General features: G+C 46.9%; 1 protein-coding gene across 3 annotated transcripts in view; it reads left to right on the top strand.

The window, feature by feature from the left end:
• Positions 1 to 23,594, top strand: part of LOC118360281 (FYVE, RhoGEF and PH domain-containing protein 3-like) — a 157,020-nt gene that overhangs the window by 58,927 nt on the left and 74,499 nt on the right. Inside the window, exon 1 of one of the 3 annotated variants that reach the window (XM_052481983.1) lies at positions 8,610 to 8,895. The exons of the other annotated variants lie outside the window; for them this stretch is intronic. The gene's annotated coding sequence lies outside the window, so the exon portion shown is untranslated. Of the gene's footprint in view, positions 1 to 8,609; positions 8,896 to 23,594 lie in introns of those variants that run through there. 3 annotated transcript variants of the gene reach the window in all.

Here is a 23,594-nt window from a genome sequence, read left to right as displayed (position 1 = left end):
ACATTTCACATTCTTAAAATACAGTGGTGATCCTAACTGACCTAAGACAGGAACCTTTTACTAGGATTAAATGTCAGGAATTGTGAAAAACTTAGTTTAAATGTATTTGGCTAAGGTGTATGTAAACTTCCCACTTCAACTGTATATGTTGACCAGATTCCAGACTAGTTCACTCTGACATGCCTGACCTCTGCCCTCAGTGGTATAGCAGGTCTAGTAGCTCTCTATGTCTGACAGACAACACAGCAGGAGGACAGAGATTCTACAGCACGTTGCCCTCTTTCTTATTCAGATAGGGCCTCTTCTTCCCTCCACCATGTCTGTTTTAATATGAATAATTAATGAAAGGCTCCTCCAGCTGGGGAAAATGGCTTTGGTCCTTTAAAGGTACGCAGTGGCTCATAATAGGGAGAGAAGGAGATTGACAGATCACAGGGTTTTTAACCCCGTTGTGATTTGAGCTACTGAATATTTGAGGAGCCAAGTAAAGGTGGTTGTGGGTGTCAGTATGTGGACATTCTGAGTGTTTGATCGTCTGGAGACTCTTTTTAATTTGATATACACACTTGGGCAAAGCCTGGAACGTTCCACCTATTTGTTGTCTATTTGTAATCTCCAAACACTCAGATTATACAGAACAGCATAGGCAAGATGCAGTAGATGGTATAGAGTACAGTATATACATATGAGATGAGTAATGTAGGGTATGTAAACTTTATATAAAGGGGCATTGTTTTAAGTGGCTTGTGATACATTTATTACATCAAGATAAATGTATCACTAGCCACTTTAAACAATGGCACTTTATATAATGTTTACATACCCTACATAACTCATCTCATATGTATACAGTGGGGCAAAAAAGTATTTAGTCAGCCAACAATTGTGCCAGTACATGTTAAAATTACAGGCCTCTCTCATCTTTTTAAGTGGGAGAACTTGCACAATTGGTGGCTGACTAAATACTTTTTTGCCCCACTCTATGTATATACTGTACTCTATACCATCTACTGCATCTTGCCTATGCCATCGCTCATTCATATATTTTAATGTACATATTCTTATTCATTCCTTTACACTTGTGTGTACAAGGTAGTTGTTGTGAAATTGTTAGGTTAGATCACTTGTTAGATATTACTGCACGGTCGGAACTAGAAGCACAAGCATTTCGCTACACTCGCATTAACATCTGCTAACCATGTGTATGTGACCAATACAGTTTGATTTGATTTTATTTGATAGCATTCTAATGAGCTGTAGAAGTACACCGGAATCTCTCTGACGGTTAGTGTATATGAAGAGTGTGTGTCTCAGTAGCTGGGTGTAGAGGGGCTCCTGCTCCTGTTGGGATGCCAGTGTCCTTCCTCAACCTCTCCCTCCTACAGAACAGAAGCCAGGCAGCATGTTGTGTCTCTGACATTGATGACATTCACACACACAGGCCTTCAGAGATAAGCCTGTTTTCACTGAAACTCTGAGTAGGGTTACATGCACACAGTAATGCACTTATAGTCAGATTAATATAATAGTTTGATTTAAACGTTTGCATACTTTGCAAAAATAACGATTTCCCTAATAATAATAATAATCTGTTTATATAGAAACATCTGACATCAGCCTCCTGAAGGGATTTTGATAAATGCAGGAAATCGCCAACCAAAATGAACCTTCTACCAGAGCCACCATGTTATTTTTGGGAAGCCTATTTGATTTTGAGTTCTGGCATATACAATTTGTATGTGAAAACTATTTATAAGATGCATACTTTCAGTTTTTCCAAACTCACTTCACTCGCTCATAAGAGGGAGGCTTGTGCTGCTGGTGCTGCCTCTTAAATACAACAACTCAGACTAAGCTGTTTACATTTTGAAAGATTGCTCAGAAAACCAGGTGTGTTAATCGGCAAATGCTTACTTCAATTATGACCTTACGCAGATTGAGATAAACAGAGGAAGGTGTTTACATGACTAATGCCATCCTCGGCCTACTGCCATAATCACTTCAACATCCTATTATTAGTGTGTATGTAACCTAACGTAGCAGGCAATGAAAGATCCCTGAGCGGAGTCCACACTTCTGTTTTTCAGGGGACGCATTTGCGTTCTGCATTCACTTTTGTGTATTTGTACTTGCATAAGGTGAGTGTGCATGTGGACATTTGCTAAGGGGGGTTTGTAAAAATTCTGGAGTTTTGTCCATCTGCTATGGAATGTGAGCGTGGTCTCCATGACCACGGCGCCGTGTCCTCCTTCCGGCTCACATCCGCAGGGTGCACTGAGCTCGCCCAGACACAGGCAGCCCAACCAAGTGTGCCATCATAGCGACAGATCATTGATTTATATGAGCTATTAAAAAATCCATTAAGTTATTTATCTATCTTCAGTATCAGGTCCCCTGTCTCTGGAACTAGGTTATGTCCTGAGTGGGTATGTGTGGGCGGGGGGGTGGTGGCAAATAGACAGACAATCTTTGAAGGTTTTGGCAGGCTCTTGAAGGAAGTGTTGTTTAAATGTTTTTGCCTGCATGTGAGTGGGTGAGGGGGGATTTGTGTGAATACAGGGTAAAGTGTGTGTGAGTGTGTTGGGGGTGGGGGAAGGGGGGTAGAAGTTACTCATGTTGTAATGTGGGATGGTTTGCGGCAGGAATTCTGGTTCACTCTTTCAGGACATCAGTTTCTTCTTCAACACACACACACACACACACATACACACACACACACACACACACACACACACACACACACACACACACACACACACACACACACACACACACACACACACACACACACACACACACACACACACACACACACACACACACACACACACACACACACACTCACACTCACACTCAGTCACCTTAGCCGACCTTGACTGTTTCCACTGTGTTAGACCTTGCCAAAGGAATATAATCTTTCCTCAAATTAGAAAAAAACCTTGAATTTGTGTCTTCCATCTGTCTGTGTTTATGCAACTGTTTTAGTGTTATTTGATCACTTCTGGGTCAAGACTAGTGCTACTTCATGTATATGCATACGTGCGTGTGTGTTTGCGTGTGCGTGCATGGACGTGTATGTGTGTGCATCCATCAGTGTGTGTATGCATGTCGATGACTTGGATCAGAATGAACACAGATACAGTGCTGTGAAAAAGTATTTGCTCCCTTCCTGATTTCTGATTGTTTTGCACATTTGTCACACTTAAATGTTTCAGATCATCAAACCAATTTAAATATTACACAAAGATAACCCAAGTAAACACAAAATGTAGTTTTTAAGTGATGATTTCATGATGATTTTATTTATTAAGGGGAAAAAAGCTATATGAACCTTCATGGCCCTATGTGAAAAAGTAATTGCCCCCTAAACCTAATAACTGGTTGTGCCACCCTCAGCAGCAACAACTGCAATCAAGCATTTGTGATAACTGGCAATGAGTCTTTCAGATCGTTGTGGAGGAATTTTGGCCCACTCTTCTTTGCAGAATTGTTTTAATTCAGCCACGTTGGAGGGTTTTTGAACATGAACTGCCTTTTTAAGGTCACGCCACAGCATCTCAATTGGATTCAAGTCCGGACTTTGACTAGACCTCCAAAACCTTCATTTTTTTTAAAGCCATCCAGAGGTGGACTTGCTGGTGTGTTTTGGATCATTGTCCTGCTGCAGAACCCAAGTGCGCTTCAGCTTGAGGTCACGAACTGATGGCCGGACATTCTCCTTCAGGATTCTTTGGTAGAGAGCAGAATTCATGGTTCCATCAATCACAGCAAGTCATCCAGGTCCTGAAGCAGCAAAGCAGCCCCAGACCATCACACCACCACCATATTTGACTGTTGGTATGATGTTCTTTTTCTGAAATGCTGTGTTACTTTTATGCCAGATTGTTTTTTGCCAAATGTGAGACGAGCCTTTATGTTCTTTTTGGTCAGCAGTGGTTTTCGCATTGGAACTCTGTCATGGATGCCATTTTTGCCCAGTCTCTTTCTTATGGTTGAGTCATGAACACTGACCTTAACTGAGGCAAGTGAGGCCTGCAGTTCTTTAGATGATGTTGCGGGTTCTTTTGTGACCTCTTGGATGAGTTTCACCACTGTTCCAAATGTTCTCCATTTGTGGATAATGTCTCTCATCGTGGTTCGCTGGAGTCCCAAAACTTTAGAAATGGCTTTGTAACCCTTTCCAGACTGATAGATGTCAATTACTTTGTTTCTCATCTGTTCCTGAATTTCTTTGGATCGCGACATGGTGTCTTGCTTTTTGAGATCTTTTGGCCTACTTCACTTTGTCACACAGGTTCTATTGAAGTGATTTCTTGATTCAACAGGTCTGGCAGTAATCAGGCCTGAGTGTGGCTAGTGAAATTTAACTCAGCTTTCCAAAAAATGTGATTAACCACAGTAAATTCATGATTTAACAAGGGGGGGCAATTACTCTGTCACATAGGGCCATGAAGGTTCGGATAGCTTTTTCCCTTAATAAATAAAATTATCACTTAAAAACTGCATTTTGTGTTTACTTTGGTTATCTTTGTGTAATATTAAAATTTGTTTGATGATCTGAAACATTTAAGTGTGACAACTGTGCAAAACAATCAGAAATCAGAAAGGGGGCAAATACTTTTTCACAGCACTGTATAATGAATCTGACTACATTTGCAGATGGGCTGAGACTAGAGCACAGTAGATTGCAGTTAAGTTGACCTTGTGAGGTAGGACGTAAGGAAAGAGGGCACACTGATAGGCCAGGGAGAGTTGATTTAGCTCAGCCCTACTTTCCCAAGACACACGCACCCGCACACACACACACACACACACACACACACACACACACACACACACACACACACACACACACACACACACACACACACACACACACACACTCCCACTCCCACACACACACACACACACACACACACACACACACACACACACACACACACACACACACACACACACACACACACACACACACACACACACACACACACACACACACACACACACACACACACACACACACACACTGCTCCTGTTCTCCAGTGTTGCATAAGCTAAAGGGAGGTAGCAGGATGATGGGAAGTTTTTGAATTCCTTTCTGTTTCACAGTGTTCCATATTTTTCCCTTCTGTTTGAAGAGGAAGAGTGTCTCTTAACCAATCCTTTCCTTGTTGCTCTCCTGCTTTCTTCTCCTAAATAGAACTCTGTCTGAAGTGTATTTCCTCGGTCTGCTGCCCTCTTTGTGTTTCTCCTCAGGTTTTACCTGACTAGTTGTGTTGGGTTCAGCACCCTGCTTTATCCCTATGGAGAAGAGCAGCTAACCCACAACTCTACTAGGGGCCATAATATCAACCACCATGTTTCAGACAGCAGCAATACAGTAGGTGGTGAGGTATGTGAATTAATACAGTTGAGCTCCTTATACCACAGTTATTTTATAGCCTGGAAAGTCAAAGGCAGGATCAACACAAAATCAACAAGCTCTCACACTTTCTAACGAGCTTTTGACTCTCTTCTACATTTCACCCATCACCCATCCCCCTCTCTTCCTCTCCCCTCCTCTAATTCCACGTAATGATTTAGGAAAAGTGATTATTTCGACACGGTTTCCATGGAAATCACAACTATTCATGGCGGGTTCTGTGTGGAAGTCGGGCGATGTCACCCGCTCATTTCAGACGAGCGCCTCACCCTTCACCCTGACAGAGACTTGGTGGGATGGAGGGAGGGTAGAAAAAGAGGTACAATAGTATGTGCATATGAAGCAGCTTGGACGCATCATCCTGCCAGCTTTCTCCTTCTGGTTGAAGTTTCTCGGGTATGCTACACCCTAGACTCTAGTAGCTAGGTGACTCTGGGTATGCACCACCCTAGACTCTAGTAGCTAGGTGACTCTGGGTATGCTACACCCTAGACTCTAGTAGCTAGGTGACTCTGGGTATGCTACACCCTAGACTCTAGTAGCTAGGTGACTCTGGGTATGCTACACCCTAGACTCTAGTAGCTAGGTGACTCTGGGTATGCTACACCCTAGACTCTAGTAGCTAGGTCACTCGGGGTATGCTACACCCTAGACTCTAGTAGCTAGGTCACTCGGGGTATGCTACACCCTAGACTCTAGTAGCTAGGTCACTCGGGGTATGCTACACCCTAGACTCTAGTAGCTAGGTCACTCGGGGTATGCACCACCCTAGACTCTAGTAGCTAGGTCACTCGGGGTATGCTACACCCTAGACTCTAGTAGCTAGGTCACTCGGGGTATGCTACACCCTAGACTCTAGTAGCTAGGTCACTCGGGGTATGCACCACCCTAGACTCTAGTAGCTAGGTCACTCGGGGTATGCTACACCCTAGACTCTAGTAGCTAGGTCACTCGGGGTATGCTACACCCTAGACTCTAGTAGCTAGGTCACTTGGGGTATGCACCACCCTAGACTCTAGTAGCTAGGTCACTCGGGGTATGCTACACCCTAGACTCTAGTAGCTAGGTCACTCGGGGTATGCTACACCCTAGACTCTAGTAGCTAGGTCACTCGGGGTATGCACCACCCTAGACTCTAGTAGCTAGGTCACTCGGGGTATGCACCACCCTAGACTCTAGTAGCTAGGTCACTCGGGGTATGCTACACCCTAGACTCTAGTAGCTAGGTCACTCGGGGTATGCTACACCCTAGACTCTAGTAGTTAGGTCACTCGGGGTATGCACCACCCTAGACTCTAGTAGCTAGGTCACTCGGGGTATGCTACACCCTAGACTCTAGTAGCTAGGTCACTCGGGGTATGCTACACCCTAGACTCTAGTAGCTAGGTCACTTGGGGTATGCACCACCCTAGACTCTAGTAGCTAGGTCACTTGGGGTATGCACCACCCTAGACTCTAGTAGCTAGGTCACTCGGGGTATGCTACACCCTAGACTCTAGTAGCTAGGTCACTCGGGGTATGCTACACCCTAGACTCTAGTAGCTAGGTCACTCGGGGTATGCACCACCCTAGACTCTAGTAGCTAGGTCACTCGGGGTATGCTACACCCTAGACTCTAGTAGCTAGGTCACTCGGGGTATGCTACACCCTAGACTCTAGTAGCTAGGTCACTTGGGGTATGCACCACCCTAGACTCTAGTAGCTAGGTCACTTGGGGTATGCACCACCCTAGACTCTAGTAGTTAGGTCACTCGGGGTATGCTACACCCTAGACTCTAGTAGCTAGGTCACTCGGGGTATGCTACACCCTAGACTCTAGTAGCTAGGTCACTCGGGGTATGCACCACCCTAGACTCTAGTAGCTAGGTCACTCGGGGTATGCTACACCCTAGACTCTAGTAGCTAGGTCACTCGGGGTATGCTACACCCTAGACTCTAGTAGCTAGGTCACTCGGGGTATGCTACACCCTAGACTCTAGTAGCTAGGTCACTCGGGGTATGCTACACCCTAGACTCTAGTAGCTAGGTCACTCGGGGTATGCTACACCCTAGACTCTAGTAGCTAGGTCACTCGGGGTATGCACCACCCTAGACTCTAGTAGCTAGGTCACTCGGGGTATGCACTACCCTAGACTCTAGTAGCTAGGTCACTCGGGGTATGCTACACCCTAGACTCTAGTAGCTAGGTCACTCGGGGTATGCTACACCCTAGACTCTAGTAGCTAGGTCACTCGGGGTATGCACCACCCTAGACTCTAGTAGCTAGGTCACTCGGGGTATGCTACACCCTAGACTCTAGTAGCTAGGTCACTCGGGGTATGCTACACCCTAGACTCTAGTAGCTAGGTCACTTGGGGTATGCACCACCCTAGACTCTAGTAGCTAGGTCACTCGGGGTATGCTACACCCTAGACTCTAGTAGCTAGGTCACTCGGGGTATGGAATTAACGCAGTTATAATTTAGGATTTCCTTTAAAAAAAATAGAATACTATGAAGAGAATAAAGATTACAATCAAGTTACTATCTGTACTGTATATCATCACCACCTAAACCTATCACTCCCAAACCTTCCCCCGAATGCTCAGTCACTCACATACATACGCTCACACACTTCCCCCATCTTTCATTCAACCACTCCTTTCCTCTTATTCTCTCTCTCCTAAATACTCTCTCTCTCGCCCCCACCCCCCCACCCCCCCCCCCCCCCCCCCCCCCCACCCGGCCAGGCCTTCATTAGTTTCCATGGTGACAGTGGGTAGGCATTAATGCCGGCTGAGAACGGCTTCTCCCCTCCTTTGAGAGTAGCGGCAGTGGGGGCATTGTTCACCAGCGCTCTGCTGAATGGGAGAGAGGGATCAGGACAAGGGGAGAGAGAGGGGAGGAGGACAGGAGCACATTTTTGGGTATAGGGCAGTGCATTTGCAGAGTGGGGGAAGCAGAAGGAGGAGAGAGAGTAGAGCGGAGAGAGAGAGTGAGTGAGTGAGTGAGTGAGTGAGTGAGAGAGAGAGAGAGAGAGAGAGAGAGAGAGAGAGAGAGAGAGAGAGAGAGAGAGAGAGAGAGAGAGAGAGAGAGAGAGAGAGAGAGAGAGAGAGAGAGAGAGAGAGAGAGAGAGAGGGGCAGCGTGGTAGAAGCTTGGGCAGAGTGAGTCAGAGAGAGAGAGAGAGAGAGAGAGAGAGAGAGAGAGAGAGAGAGGGCAGCGTGGTGGAAGCTTGGGCAGAGTGAGTCAGAGAGAGTGAGAGCCTGGAGAAGGAAAGTCATGCAGCCTGGGGGAAGCAGACTGACTGAAGAACCACACCACTACTGTATAAATCCATCCAGGCTTCGCTCACAACAACCTTGTGGCTCTAAGGATATGCTGCTGGACTACAGTGGAGCCCTGTGATTAGTGTTAGTGTTTGTCGGACTGGAGGAGAGTGAGCCTATAGAGGTTTCAGGGAGAGAGAGAAAACAGATGGCAGCCTGGATTTAGCTGGTGAGTTCCTAGTTCCTACTGTGTGTGGTTTGGTTTTACTATCCATGTGGGGACCAGAAGTCCTCACAAGGATAGTAAAATAAGGAACATTCTGACGTGTGGGGACATTTTTCCAGTCCCCACAAGGAAAAGGGCTATTTTAGTCTTAGGGGTTAGGTTTAGGGTTAGGGTTAGAATTAGGGTTAGGAGTTAGGGTAAGGTTAAGTTTGAGTGTTTTGTGTTTAGGGTTATAGTTAGGGTTAGGTTAAGGGGTAGGGAAAATAGGATTCTGAATGGGAAAATATTTTTCGGTCCCCACATGGATGTGTGCGTGTGTGTGTATGGACATTTTTGAACACTGTAATGTATGATAAATATTTGTATGTGCTTTGTATCACTGACTTGTGAGTGTTTACACATTCTCTGTTCTCGCTCTGAGCCTAACTCAGCCTAACTTACAGCAACTGACTGTGGCTGTACACATGCATAATGTAAGTATGTTTGTGTGAATACTGTATGTTATCTCTGAACCTCTGCCTGGGTCGAGGGGGTGTGTGGAGGGTGTATGGGATAGGAGCTGTCGGCGGAATGTGGGCTACTTCTCATAGCCTGTTGAAATATACATGTTAGTGTACATATTTTATTGAGAGACTAACATCGGGGACAGTTTATGCCACCTTCAGCCTCCCCCACAGTTGTTATTTCAGTGAATTCTACAGTGGAGGGCTGTGTTTTGGTTTGTTACTCTATCTTCGTTTGTTTTTAACATTCATCTATCATACTTATGGATCATTAAGCTACAGAATCGAACCCTCGCATTGAAAGAGTGATGTTAGCCGAGCAGTGTGGGAATGAGCGTGTGAACTACGTTAACCGTTTACATTCCTGCATGGTGTGTGTATAGTCCTGGTGCTTTGACTGATGAGGTGAGGAAGAGTTTTGCCTTCCCCCTCCTCAGGTTTAGATCATTTATGGTGCTTTTCAAGTGTAATGGCAGCAGTTTAAAATGTCCTCCTGATGACTTGACAAGGCCCGGTCTATTCCATCTCAGTTAACTAGCAGAATGAGGAGGAGGTCATGTTGAATCAAGGTGACACACCACTGACCTCATTCAGCTGTCCACTACACTATCCCTAAAGATTACCCAGCCATAACAGCAAGGTAATTGACTATTACATTTACCACTATTTTGCTGGTAATATCAGCATTTGTCTATTCCCACCATCCTTCAGCCGACTTGGGGGGTGGTTGTCTTTAGTCATATGGAGTCAGAGTGTTTCCATGACGACCGGCATCAGCTGTGCGAGGCAGGGGACTGTTGTGTTCCTGTAATCAACAACCTTTTGACCTGGGATCAATCTTTGTGATTCAGGAGTAAAGCCCCCCAGGCTGTAGGACATAGAGTGGAGTCCATAATTATTGGCACCCTTGATAAAGATGTGCAAATCAGAATGTATCAAATAAATACTACTGTATGCAATTTTGGGGGGCAAATGACATAATTTTATATTAATGCAACTGCTTATAGAAAGAGATTTTGGTTAATAAGTCATCTTTTTTTGTAAAAAAATAATTGGATTATTATAAATAAAGTCAAACAAAATTATCTGGATTAACATTCTACTTTTTTAAAGGAGAGGTTCACACATTTTTTACATTTATTTTCACTCTTCCTGTGATTGTAGTTCACCCCCCCCCCCCCAAAAAAAAAAAAAAAAAAAAATGTGATAGTTTGTTTAATTACAGAGGAAATTGGTAGACACATGTTTCTGTCATTACTTGCCATTGACAACAATGCATTATGAAAACGTGTCTTAAGTATGTCAGAGAAACAACACATTTCACATCAAAATCCCATTCTGAACAATGTCTCTGCACTCACCTCTTTTTCTATGTCCACTGTCTCATAAATCCATATTTTCATCTTTTTACTGTTGTTGTTGTAAACAGCATCGTTCAAACATGGATTTAGAACCACGGTTACAGATTATAACCATGATGAATATGATGATTTGAATGAACCTGTCCTTGATTGTCAGATAGTGGTTGTCTGATTTCCTCTCCTTGCTACGTCCGGAAAGACGAGAGGAATAGATCGGTGGGAACAACCTTGGAGACAAGACTGTGGTGGCGCTGCCTGGCTGGCTACACCATACCACACACCCAAATACCAGGTTGAACACTCAGCATGATCAGGCCGCTGTATAACAGCTGTCATTTCCCAGGGATGGTTTATATACGGGGCACCTGGGGTCCTCCACTGGAAGGCTGGCCCTGGCATTTCCTCTCTGTCTGCAGCCTGTCAATTTAGGATTTGGCGTCTGAGGGTTTAAATATGGATGGATTTTCCAAAGAGGTGTTTTTGGCCCACGTCAATTTCAGGTGCCACTTTTGGGAGTGTGTGACGCAGTGTCTGTCTGAGCTTAAGAGTGTTGTTGTCATAGTAACAATAGTCCCTGGTTTCTCCCAGTCCTTGGTGAACTTTCACTCAGATTCCTTGGTGTGTTGGATTCTAAGAAGCACAAGGACAGTATGTTTACAATACAATATATATATATATATATATATATAATATAGTCCATGACATTTTCTTCCATCAGAGCTTTAAAGTCAGATAGAGATACCCTCTCCTCCAGTTTGAAAGTATTTTGTAGTTTGCTCTAGGACCAAGGAGCATTATAGGAGAATGATAGTTTCCCCGTTTAAATCCTTTCCCTAGGAACTGAGAATGAGAGCACTGACTGAGAGTATTGTAGGATTGTGCGGTTGTTGTTAGTTGGAAGCAAAGATATGTAAGGAGGAGTCCAAGCACTGCTTTGTACACAAATATGTAACAGTGCTTAAGCCTTCTGGTGGGAAGGGAGTGCCACTTCACCATGTTGTATAGTTCAGAATGATGGGTGAGTGGTCTTGCATTAGTGATGAACCTACTCACTCAGTGATACACTGCGTCCAGGGTACTGGTGGAGGCTCGTTTGTTTGTGTATGTGTCCATGTGTATCTGCGTGTACACTACTGGTGAAAAGTTTTAGAACACCTGCTCATTCAAGGGTTTTTCTTTATTTATACTATTTTCTACATTGTAGAATAATAGTGAAGACTTCAAAACTATGAAATAACACATGGAATCATGTAGTAACCAAAAAAGTGTTCAACAAATCAAAATATATTTTGTATTTGAGATTCTTCAAATACCCACCCTTTGTCTTGATGACAGCTTTGCACACTCTTGGCATTTTCTCAACCAGCTTCACCTGGAATCCTTTTCCAACAGTCTTGAAGGAGTTCCCACATATGCTGAGCACTTGTTGGCTGCTTTTCCTTCACTCATTGGTTCAACTCATCCCAAACCACCTCAATTTGTTTGAGGTCGGGGGATTGTGGAGGCCAGATCATCTGATGCAGCACTCCATCACTCTCCTTCTTGGTAAAATATCCCTTACACAGCCTGGAGGTGTGTTGGGTCATTGTCCTGTTGAAAAACAACTGATAGTCCCACTAAGCCCAAACCAGATGGGATGGCGTATTGCTGCAGAATGCGGTGGTAGCCATGCTGGTTAAGTGTGTCTTGAATTCTAAATAAATTCCAGACAGTGTCACCAGCAAAGTACCCCCACACCATAACACCTCCTCCTCCGTGCTTTACGGTGGGAAATACACATGCGGAGATCATTCGTTCACCCACACCACGTCTCACAAAGACACGGCGGTTGGAACCAAAAATCTCACATGTTGACATATTTCCACTGGTCTAATGTCCATTGCTTGTGTTTCTTGGCCCAAGCAAGTCTCTTCTTATTATTGGTGTCCTTTAGTAGTGGTTTCTTTTCAGCAATTCGACCATGAAGGCCTGATTCATACAGTCTCCTCTGAACAGTTGATGTTGAGATGTGTCTGTCACGACTTCTACCGAAGTCGTTGCCTCTCCTTGTTCGGGCGGTGCTCGGCGTTCGACGTCACTGGTCTTCTAGCCATCATTGATCCAATTTTCATTTTCCATTGGTTTTGTCTTGTCTTCCCACACACCTGTTTTCAATCCCATTCATTACCTGTTGTGTATTTAACCCTCTGTTTCCCCTCATGTCTTTGTCAGAGATTGTTTATTGTCAGTGTAGTGTTGTTTGTTGTATAGGTGCGCGACGGGTCTTCGTACCCATATTTTGTTTATGTTCTTTTCCTGTTTAGTGTTATGGAGCATGTTACTAGGATATTATTAAAAGACTCCATTTTACACTCTGTTTGACTCTCCTGCGCCTGACTTCCCTGCCACCTGTACACATATATCTGACAATGTCTGTTACTTGTACACTGACCTTCATGTCTTAAAGTAATGATGTACTGTCGTTTCTCTTTGGTTATATTTGAGCTGTTCTTGCCATAATATGGACTTGCCATAATATAAACTTTTTAGAAGGCACACCTGTTAATTTAAATGCATTCTAGCTGACTACCTCATGAAACTGGTTGAGAGAATGCCAAGAGTGCGCAAAGCTGTCAAGGCAAAGGATGGCTATTTGAAGAATCTCAAATATAAAATAAATTTTGATTTGTTTAGTACTTTTTTGGTTACTACATGATTCCATGTGTGTTATTTCATAGTGTTGATGTCTTCACTATTATTCTACAATGTAGAAAATAGTAAACATAGAAAAACCCTTGAATGAGTAGGTGTTCTAAAACTTCTGATCAGTAGTGTATGTCTGTGTTCATTATAGTATGTGTGGGTTTGTTCATTATAGTATGTCTGTGGGTTTGTTCATTATAGTATGTCTGAGGGTTTGTTCATTATAGTATGTCTGTGGGTTTGTTCATTATAGTATGTGTGGGTTTGTTCATTATAGTATGTCTGTGGGTTTGTTCATTATAGTATTTGTGGGTTTGTTCATTATAGTATGTCTGTGGGTTTGTTCATTATAGTATGTCTGAGGGTTTGTTCATTATAGTATGTCTGAGGGTTTGTTCATTATAGTATGTCTGAGGGTTTGTTCATTATAGTATGTCTGTGGGTTTGTTAATTATAGTATGTGTGGGTTTGTTCATTATAGTATGTCTGTGGGTTTGTTCATTATAGTATGTCTGTGGGTTTGTTCATTATAGTATGTCTGTGGGTTTGTTCATTATAGTATGTGTGGGTTTGTTCATTATAGTATGTCTGTGGGTTTGTTCATTATAGTATGTGTGGGTTTGTTCATTATAGTATGTCTGAGGGTTTGTTCATTATAGTATGTCTGTGGGTTTGTTCATTATAGTATGTCTGAGGGTTTGTTCATTATAGTATGTCTGTGGGTTTGTTCATTATAGTATGTCTGAGGGTTTGTTCATTATAGTATGTCTGTGGGTTTGTTCATTATAGTATGTCTGTGGGTTTGTTCATTATAGTATGTGTGGGTTTGTTAATAATAATAATAATATATGCCATTTAGCAGACGCTTTTTATCCAAAGCGACTTACAGTCATGTGTGCATACATTCTACGTATGGTATGTCTGTGGGTTTGTTCATTATAGTATGTGTGGGTTTGTTCATTATAGTATGTGTGGGTTTGTTCATTATAGTATGTCTGTGGGTTTGTTCATTATAGTATGTCTGAGGGTTTGTTCATTATAGTATGTCTGAGGGTTTGTTCATTATAGTATGTCTGTGGGTTTGTTCATTATAGTATGTGTGGGTTTGTTCATTATAGTATGTCTGTGGGTTTGTTCATTATAGTATGTCTGAGGGTTTGTTCATTATAGTATGTCTGTGGGTTTGTTCATTATAGTATGTCTGTGGGTTTGTTCATTATAGTATGTCTGTGGGTTTGTTCATTATAGTATGTCTGTGGGTTTGTTCATTATAGTATGTGTGGGTTTGTTCATTATAGTATGTCTGTGGGTTTGTTCATTATAGTATGTCTGTGGGTTTGTTCATTATAGTATGTCTGAGGGTTTGTTCATTATAGAATGTGTGTGTGTTCCAGCAGGATTGATTAGCCAGTCTGTAAGTGTTAGGGGCACTCTCTAGTGAAGCATGCGTGTTGTGTCTAGGATAATCTTTAGCATCAGAGAGGGGGGACTATCACACACACACACACACACACACACAGACAAACTCACACACACACACACACACACACACACACACACACACACACACACACACACACACACACACACACACACACACACACACACACCACACACACACACACCACACACTGCCTTCATCTAAATAAAAGAGCAGAGCAGTGTACATGTGTGTTTGTTTGAGAGCCAAGTCAATGTAGTTCTAGCAACCAGGAGGATCTTTAACATCTCCTACCTTTAGGGCTGACCCCATTTAGTCCATTGGTCGATTGTTTGGTCCATAGGCTGTTGGTCGACCAATATTTTTTTAGTTGAGCATTTTTTATGGCACATGAGACACCTGTCTGATTCACACACGTCTCAGTGGACTAATTCATTGTGGAGGCCGCAGGGATGGCACACCAGTATCACCAGTAGTACATTTACTCTTATTTACCATCATTTATCATCTACAATATTGGTTTGGTTACGGTCATTTCTGTTCATGCATTCAATATATTATTATTCCAGTCTTTTGCACTTCTCGTTGTTGGATTGGACACATTGTTGGCAGAATGCACAACTTAGGCTACACTTGTGAGGAACAAGGTTTAGTTTATTTCATTCCATGTAGGAGTTGTCCATTTATTAATCGTCGTTTGTATGTTGAGTTAGGACGTGCAGCTGATTATACATAGAAGTAGGCCTAGGCTACCTGGCCTGCATGCAAATGTAGGCCTACAAATACTCCCATTTGGGGATCTGATATTATTTCTGATTGTCTGAACTCACCAACACTGTGGAACTTCTCAAAGTAATTTTTCTGTCTGTTTTTATATCCATTAAGAAAAAGAACAATTCCTCAATGTAGTCTATTTGATAACCACTCAGTGTGAAAGGAGGAAAAAATGTTAGGTCATAAAATAGGCCTACCTGATTACTTCTTATCCCTACAGCTGTGTTTGTCTGGAGCTCACTGGAGCAGGAAACTCTGAGGGCCCAGAATATTTTATAGAATGTTGCAAGTTTGCTAGTGTGAGCTTCAGGCCTGACCCCAGTTAATGGTTGATACAATGTTTCAAGTTCCTTCCAGACAGGTCATGTGTAGCCAATGTGATTTATAGGATATTTATTTTTATCAGGATATTTTCTACCTGCAGGCTGCAATGTTTTTTTTGTTGGCTTTATGTAGGCTATTTCTACATAGTTGGCAATGGCAGTAGAAGTTTGTTTGATAATTTTGATTAACCACATGATAATGATTATGAGAAGTTTATTAATAAATTAAATGGAACTGTTCCACGAAAATGTGCAAATAACAATCATAACTGGCATGCAGATGGGTAGAAATGTTAAGGTAAATTGGCACTTCAAATGGAAACGTTTGCCAAACCCTGGTGTAGCCTATTAGGAGCAGCGTAACAGCAGGAGAATCTGCGAAGAAGAGGGTCAGGTACAGGTATTTTCTTCTGGTTAGCCTATCTTGATCTCTAGTTCCCTCTTGAGTCATTTGTGTGTCTTAGTTGTTTAATCACAATGTGCTTAAAGCGTCAGACAAGCTCAGTAGCCTACATATAGTTGATTTTATTATCATTTTGACTGATCGATTGGTCGAAAGAACAGACCAATCTAGGTCGACCAAGATTTTACTTACCTCGCACCTCCTCTAGGAGGGGAGACCATTTCCCTCTCATTCTGTCTCCTGTTTTAAAGAGCTTCTTTACTTCGAAAGGAAGCAGGAGCCGCGAGGTATCACTGCTCATGCTGGAGCTGTGCCTTTGTAGTGCCCTACTCTTGTCTCCTACCAGTCTGGGGAAGAAGAAGGATGAGTTCCAGGGGCGAGTAACAGGATATTTAACGAACCCAAAGATCCCCTCTCTGCGCCGTAGGCCACGGTGTGTGTGTAAGTGTGTGTGTGTGTGCCTGTGAGGATGGGCGTGTGTCTGTGAGGATGGGCGTGTGTGTGTAAGTGTGTGTGTGTGCCTGTGCGGATGGGCGTGTGTCTGTGAGGATGTAAGACGTCAGTCCAGGCCCTCTTCACTAACAGGAATTTTTAAATGTTGCTTTAAAGCTGGAAACTCAGTGCTTATACTCACATGTGTCTGTGACAGGAATACATTCAGCTGTGACATGCTGCTTTATAGATCCACATAAATACATCACAAAGAAAGCTCCTTTTATTTCTCTCATTGACCACAAATTGTAGTTGGTGCGTATGATGCTGCTGCTGTGCTCTGTTATTAGATATGCTAGTGGTTGCTACTGTTGCAAGAATAGAAATAGGGATGTGGTAATGTTTTTACCACAGCATAGGACCATTAAATGTTGTTATGGGCACCGCGTTTGTTTTGTGATGCAGTTTTCTGAAAAACTATTTTGGTTGCCTACATGAGTTAGTTTTCAGGAATTCTCTCCACTCAGACTAAAGCTCTACATATGTACATCCTCCACACTCCAAGCTTTGACCAATACACTCTTAGTAAAAAAAAAAAGGTGCTATCTAGAACCTAAAAGGGTTCTTCAGCTTCAGAACCCTTTCTACAGGGTGTTCCACACGGAACCCAAAAGGGTTCTTCCTGGAACCAAAAATGGTTCTCTTTTGGGGACAGACAAAGAACCCTTTTGGAACCCCTTTTTCTAAAGAATGTAGGATTCTTCTATCCCACTAATATGGTAATTTAACTTAGCAGACATTTGATATCCACACTGGTTGTACAATATGTGGTCCGTATGGAAATCAAAGCCTCTGGTGTTGTATTGCCGTATAAATAACTGTCCTCTGCCCCCTACTGTAACTGCCCTCTGCGCCCCTACTATAACTGTCCTCTGCCCCCCTACTGTAACTGTCCTCTGCCCCCCTACTATAACTGTCCTCTGCCCCCCTACTGTAACTGTCCTCTGCCCCCCTACTGTAACTGTCCTCTGCCCCCCTACTGTAACTGTCCTCTGCCCCCCTACTGTAACTGTCCTCTGCCACCCCACTGTAACTGTCCTCTGCCCCCCTACTGTAACTGTCCTCTGCCCCCCCACTGTAACTGTCCTCTGCCCCCCTACTGTAACTGTCCTCTGCCACCCCACTGTAACTGTCCTCTGCCCCCCTACTGTAACTGTCCTCTGCCACCCCACTGTAACTGTCCTCTGCCACCCCACTGTAACTGTCCTCTGCCCCCCTACTGTAACTGTCCTCTGCCACCCCACTGTAACTGTCCTCTGCCCCCTACTGTAACTGTCCTCTGCCCCCCACTGTAACTGTCCTCTGCCACCCCACTGTAACTGTCCTCTGCCCTCCTACTGTAACTGTCCTCTGCCCCCCCACTGTAACTGTCCTCTGCCCCCCTACTGTAACTGCCCTCTGCGCCCCTACTGTAACTGTCCTCTGCCCCCCTACTGTAACTGCCCTCTGCGCCCCTACTGTAACTGTCCTCTGCCGCCCCACTGTAACTGTCCTCTGCCTCCCCACTGTAACTGTCCTCTGCCCCCTACTGTAACTGTCCTCTGCCCCCTACTGTAACTGTCCTCTGCCCCCTACTGTAACTGTCCTCTGCCCCCCCTACTGTAACTGTCCTCTGCCCCCCTACTGTAACTGTCCTCTGCCCCCCACTAACTGTCCTCTGCCCCCCACTGTAACTGTCCTCTACCCCCCCACTGTAACTGTCCTCTGCCCCCTACTGTAACTGTCCTCTGCCCCCTACTGTAACTGTCCTCTGCCCCCTACTGTAACTGTCCTCTGCCCCCACTAGCTGTCCTCTGCCCCCCACTGTAACTGTCCTCTACCCCCACTGTAACTGTCCTCTGCCCCCTACTGTAACTGTCCTCTGCCCCCTACTGTAACTGTCCTCTGCCCCTACTGTAAATGTCCTCTGCCCCCTACTGTAACTGTCCTCTGCCCCCTACTGTAACTGTCCTCTGCCCCCACTGTAACTGCCCTCTGCGCCCCTACTGTAACTGTCCTCTGCCCCCTACTGTAACTGTTCTCTGCCCCTACTGTAACTGTCCTCTGCCCCCTACTGTAACTGCCCTCTACGCCCCTACTGTAACTGTCCTCTGCCCCCTACTGTAACTGCCCTCTGCCCCTAATGTAACTGTCCTCTGCACCCCCTACTGTAACTGTCATCTGCCCCCTACTGTAACTGTCCTCTGCCCCTACTGTAACTGACCTCTGCCCCCTACTGTAACTGCCCTCTGCGCCCTACTGTAACTGTCCTCTGCCCCCTACTGTAACTGTCCTCTGCCCCTACTGTAACTGTCCTCTGCCCCTACTGTAACTGTTCTCTGCGCCCTACTGTAACTGCCCTCTGCCCCTACTGTAACTGTTCTCTGCGCCCTACTGTAACTGTCCTCTGCGCCCCCCCACTGTAACTGTCCTTCTGCGCCCTACTGTAACTGTCCTCTGCGCCCCTACTGTAACTGTCCTCTGCCCCTACTGTAACTGCCCTCTGCGCCCTACTGTAACTGTCCTCTGCCCCCACTGTAACTGTCCTCTGCCCCTACTGTAACTGTCCTCTGCCCCTACTGTAACTGTCCTCTGCCCCCTACTGTAACTGTCCTCTGCCCCCACTAACTGTCCTCTGCCCCCACTGTAACTGTCCTCTGCCCCCACTGTAACTGCCCTCTGCGCCCTACTGTAACTGTCCTCTGCCCCCACTGTAACTGTCCTCTGCCCCCCACTGTAACTGCCCCTGCGCCCTACTGTAACTGCCCTCTGTGCCCCTACTGTAACTGTCCTCTGCCCCCCACTGTAACTGCCCTCTGCCCCCCACTGTAACTGTCCTCTGCCCCCTACTGTAACTGTCCTCTGCCCCCCACTGTAACTGTCCTCTGCTCCCCCACTGTAACTGTCCTCTGCCCCCTACTGTAACTGTCCTCTGCCCCCACTGTAACTGTCCTCTGCCCCCACTGTAACTGTCCTCTGCCCCCACTGTAACTGTCCTCTGCCCCCACTGTAACTGTCCTCTGCCCCCCACTGTAACTGCCCTCTGCGCCCCTGTAACTGTCCTCTGCCCCCACTGTAACTGTCCTCTGCCCCCACTGTAACTGCCCTCTGCGCCCCTACTGTAACTGTCCTCTGCCCCCCACTGTAACTGTCCTCTGCCCCCCACTGTAACTGCCCTCTGCGCCCTACTGTAACTGTCCTCTGCCCCCCACTGTAACTGTCCTCTGCCCCCCACTGTAACTGCCCTCTGCGCCCTACTGTAACTGCCCTCTGTGCCCCTACTGTAACTGTCCTCTGCCCCCCACTGTAACTGCCCTCTGCCCCCTACTGTAACTGTCCTCTGCCCCCCACTGTAACTGTCCTCTGCCCCCTACTGTAACTGTCCTCTGCCCCCCACTGTAACTGCCCTCTGCGCCCCTACTGTAACTGTCCTCTGCCCCCACTGTAACTGCCCTCTGCGCCCCTACCTTAACTGTCCTCTGCCCCCCACTGTAACTGTCCTCTGCCCCCCACTGTAACTGCCCTCTGCGCCCCTACTGTAACTGCCCTCTGTGCCCCTACTGTAACTGTCCTCTGCCCCCACTGTAACTGCCCTCTGCGCCCCTACTGTAACTGTCCTCTGCCCCCTACTGTAACTGTTCTCTGCCCCCACTGTAACTGTCCTCTGCCCCCTACTGTAACTGCCCTCTGCGCCCTACTGTAACTGTCCTCTGCCCCCTACTGTAACTGCCCTCTGCCCCTAATGTAACTGTCCTCTGCACCCCCCTACTGTAACTGTCATCTGCCCCCTACTGTAACTGTCCTCTGCCCCCTACTGTAACTGCCCTCTGCCCCCCACTGTAACTGCACTCTGCGCCCCTACTGTAACTGTCCTCTGCCCCCCTACTGTAACTGTCCTCTGCCCCCTACTGTAACTGTCCTCTGCCCCCTACTGTAACTGTTCTCTGCGCCCTACTGTAACTGCCCTCTGCCCCCTACTGTAACTGTTCTCTGCCCCTACTGTAACTGTCCTCTGCCCCCTACTGTAACTGTCCTCTGCCCCCTACTGTAACTGCCTCTGCCCCCTAATGTAACTGTCCTCTGCACCCCTACTGTAACTGTCATCTGCCCCCTACTGTAACTGTCCTCTGCGCCCCCCCCACTGTAACTGTCCTCTGCGCCCCTACTGTAACTGTCCTCTGCGCCCCCTACTGTAACTGTCCTCTGCCCTCCACTGTAACTGCCCTCTGCGCCCCTACTGTAACTGTCCTCTGCCCCCACTGTAACTGTCCTCTGCCCCTACTGTAACTGTCCTCTGCCCCCTACTGTAACTGTCCTCTGCCCCCTACTGTAACTGTCCTCTGCCCTCCACTAACTGTCCTCTGCCCCCCACTGTAACTGTCCTCTGCCCCCCACTGTAACTGCCCTCTGCGCCCTACTGTAACTGTCCTCTGCCCCCCACTGTAACTGTCCTGTGCCCCCACTGTAACTGCCCTCTGCGCCCTACTGTAACTGCCCTCTGTGCCCCTACTGTAACTGTCCTCTGCCCCCCACTGTAACTGCCCTCTGCCCCCACTGTAACTGTCCTCTGCCCCCTACTGTAACTGTCCTCTGCCCCCACTGTAACTGTCCTCTGCCCCCACTGTAACTGTCCTCTGCCCCCCACTGTAACTGTCCTCTGCCCCTACTGTAACTGTCCTCTGCCCCCACTGTAACTGTCCTCTGCCCCCACTGTAACTGTCCTCTGCCCCCACTGTAACTGTCCTCTGCCCCCACTGTAACTGTCCTCTGCCCCCCACTGTAACTGCCCTCTGCGCCCTACTGTAACTGTCCTCTGCCCCCCACTGTAACTGTCCTCTGCCCCCACTGTAACTGCCCTCTGCGCCCCTACTGTAACTGTCCTCTGCCCCCACTGTAACTGTCCTCTGCCCCCACTGTAACTGCCCTCTGCGCCCCTACTGTAACTGTCCTCTGCCCCCACTGTAACTGTCCTCTGCCCCCCCACTGTAACTGTCCTCTGCCCCCCTGTAACTGCCCTCTGCGCCCCTACTGTAACTGTCCTCTGCCCCCTACTGTAACTGCCCTCTGCCCCCTACTGTAACTGTCATCTGCCCCCTACTGTAACTGTCCTCTGCCCCCTACTGTAACTGACCTCTGCCCCCTACTGTAACTGCCCTCTGCGCCCCTACTGTAACTGTCCTCTGCCCCCCTACTGTAACTGTCCTCTGCCCCCTACTGTAACTGTTCTCTGCGCCCCTACTGTAACTGTTCTCTGCGCCCCTACTGTAACTGCCCTCTGCCCCCCTACTGTAACTGTTCTCTGCGCCCCTACTGTAACTGTCCTCTGCGCCTCCCCCACTGTAACTGTCCTCTGCGCCCCCCTACTGTAACTGTCCTCTGCGCCCCCCCCTACTGTAACTGTCCTCTGCCCCCCCACTGTAACTGCCCTCTGCGCCCCTACTGTAACTGTCCTCTGCCCCCCACTGTAACTGTCCTCTGCCCCCTACTGTAACTGTCCTCTGCCCCCCCTACTGTAACTGTCCTCTGCCCCCCTACTGTAACTGTCCTCTGCCCCCACTAACTGTCCTCTGCCCCCCACTGTAACTGTCCTCTGCCCCCACTGTAACTGCCCTCTGCGCCCCTACTGTAACTGTCCTCTGCCCCCCCACTGTAACTGTCCTCTGCCCCCCCACTGTAACTGCCCTCTGCGCCCCTACTGTAACTGCCCTCTGTGCCCCTACTGTAACTGTCCTCTGCCCCCCCACTGTAACTGCCCTCTGCCCCCCACTGTAACTGTCCTCTGCCCCCTACTGTAACTGTCCTCTGCCCCCCTACTGTAACTGTCCTCTGCCCCCCTACTGTAACTGTCCTCTGCCCCCTACTGTAACTGTCCTCTGCCCCCCTACTGTAACTGTCCTCTGCCCCCCACTGTAACTGTCCTCTGCCCCCACTGTAACTGTCCTCTGCCCCCACTGTAACTGTCCTCTGCCCCCCCACTGTAACTGCCCTCTGCGCCCCTACTGTAACTGTCCTCTGCCCCCACTGTAACTGTCCTCTGCCCCCACTGTAACTGCCCTCTGCGCCCTACTGTAACTGTCCTCTGCCCCCCACTGTAACTGTCCTCTGCCCCCCACTGTAACTGCCCTCTGCGCCCCTACTGTAACTGTCCTCTGCCCCCCCACTGTAACTGTCCTCTGCCCCCCACTGTAACTGCCCTCTGCGCCCCTACTGTAACTGCCCTCTGTGCCCCTACTGTAACTGTCCTCTGCCCCCCCACTGTAACTGCCCTCTGCCCCCTACTGTAACTGTCCTCTGCCCCCCCACTGTAACTGTCCTCTGCCCCCCTACTGTAACTGTCCTCTGCCCCCCCACTGTAATAATATAATAATAATATATGCCATTTAGCTGACGCTTTTATCCAAAGCGACTTACAGTCATGTGTGCATACATTCTACGTATGGGTGGTCCCGGGAATCGAACCCACTACCCTGGCGTTACAAGCGCCATGCTCTACCAACTGAGCCACAGAAGGACCACTGCCCTCTGCGCCCCTACTGTAACTGTCCTCTGCCCCCCCACTGTAACTGCCCTCTGCCCCCTACCTTAACTGTCCTCTGCCCCCACTGTAACTGTCCTCTGCCCCCTAATGTAACTGTCCTCTGCCCCCCTACTGTAACTGTCCTCTGCCCCCCACTGTAACTGCCCTCTGCGCCCCTACTGTAACTGTCCTCTGCCCCCCCACTGTAACTGTCCTCTGCCCCCCAC

This window comes from Oncorhynchus keta, chromosome 27 (genome assembly GCF_023373465.1).
Source record: "Oncorhynchus keta strain PuntledgeMale-10-30-2019 chromosome 27, Oket_V2, whole genome shotgun sequence".
Lineage (NCBI taxonomy): Eukaryota > Metazoa > Chordata > Actinopteri > Salmoniformes > Salmonidae > Oncorhynchus > Oncorhynchus keta.
This window is presented reverse-complemented; position numbering and strand designations above follow the sequence as displayed.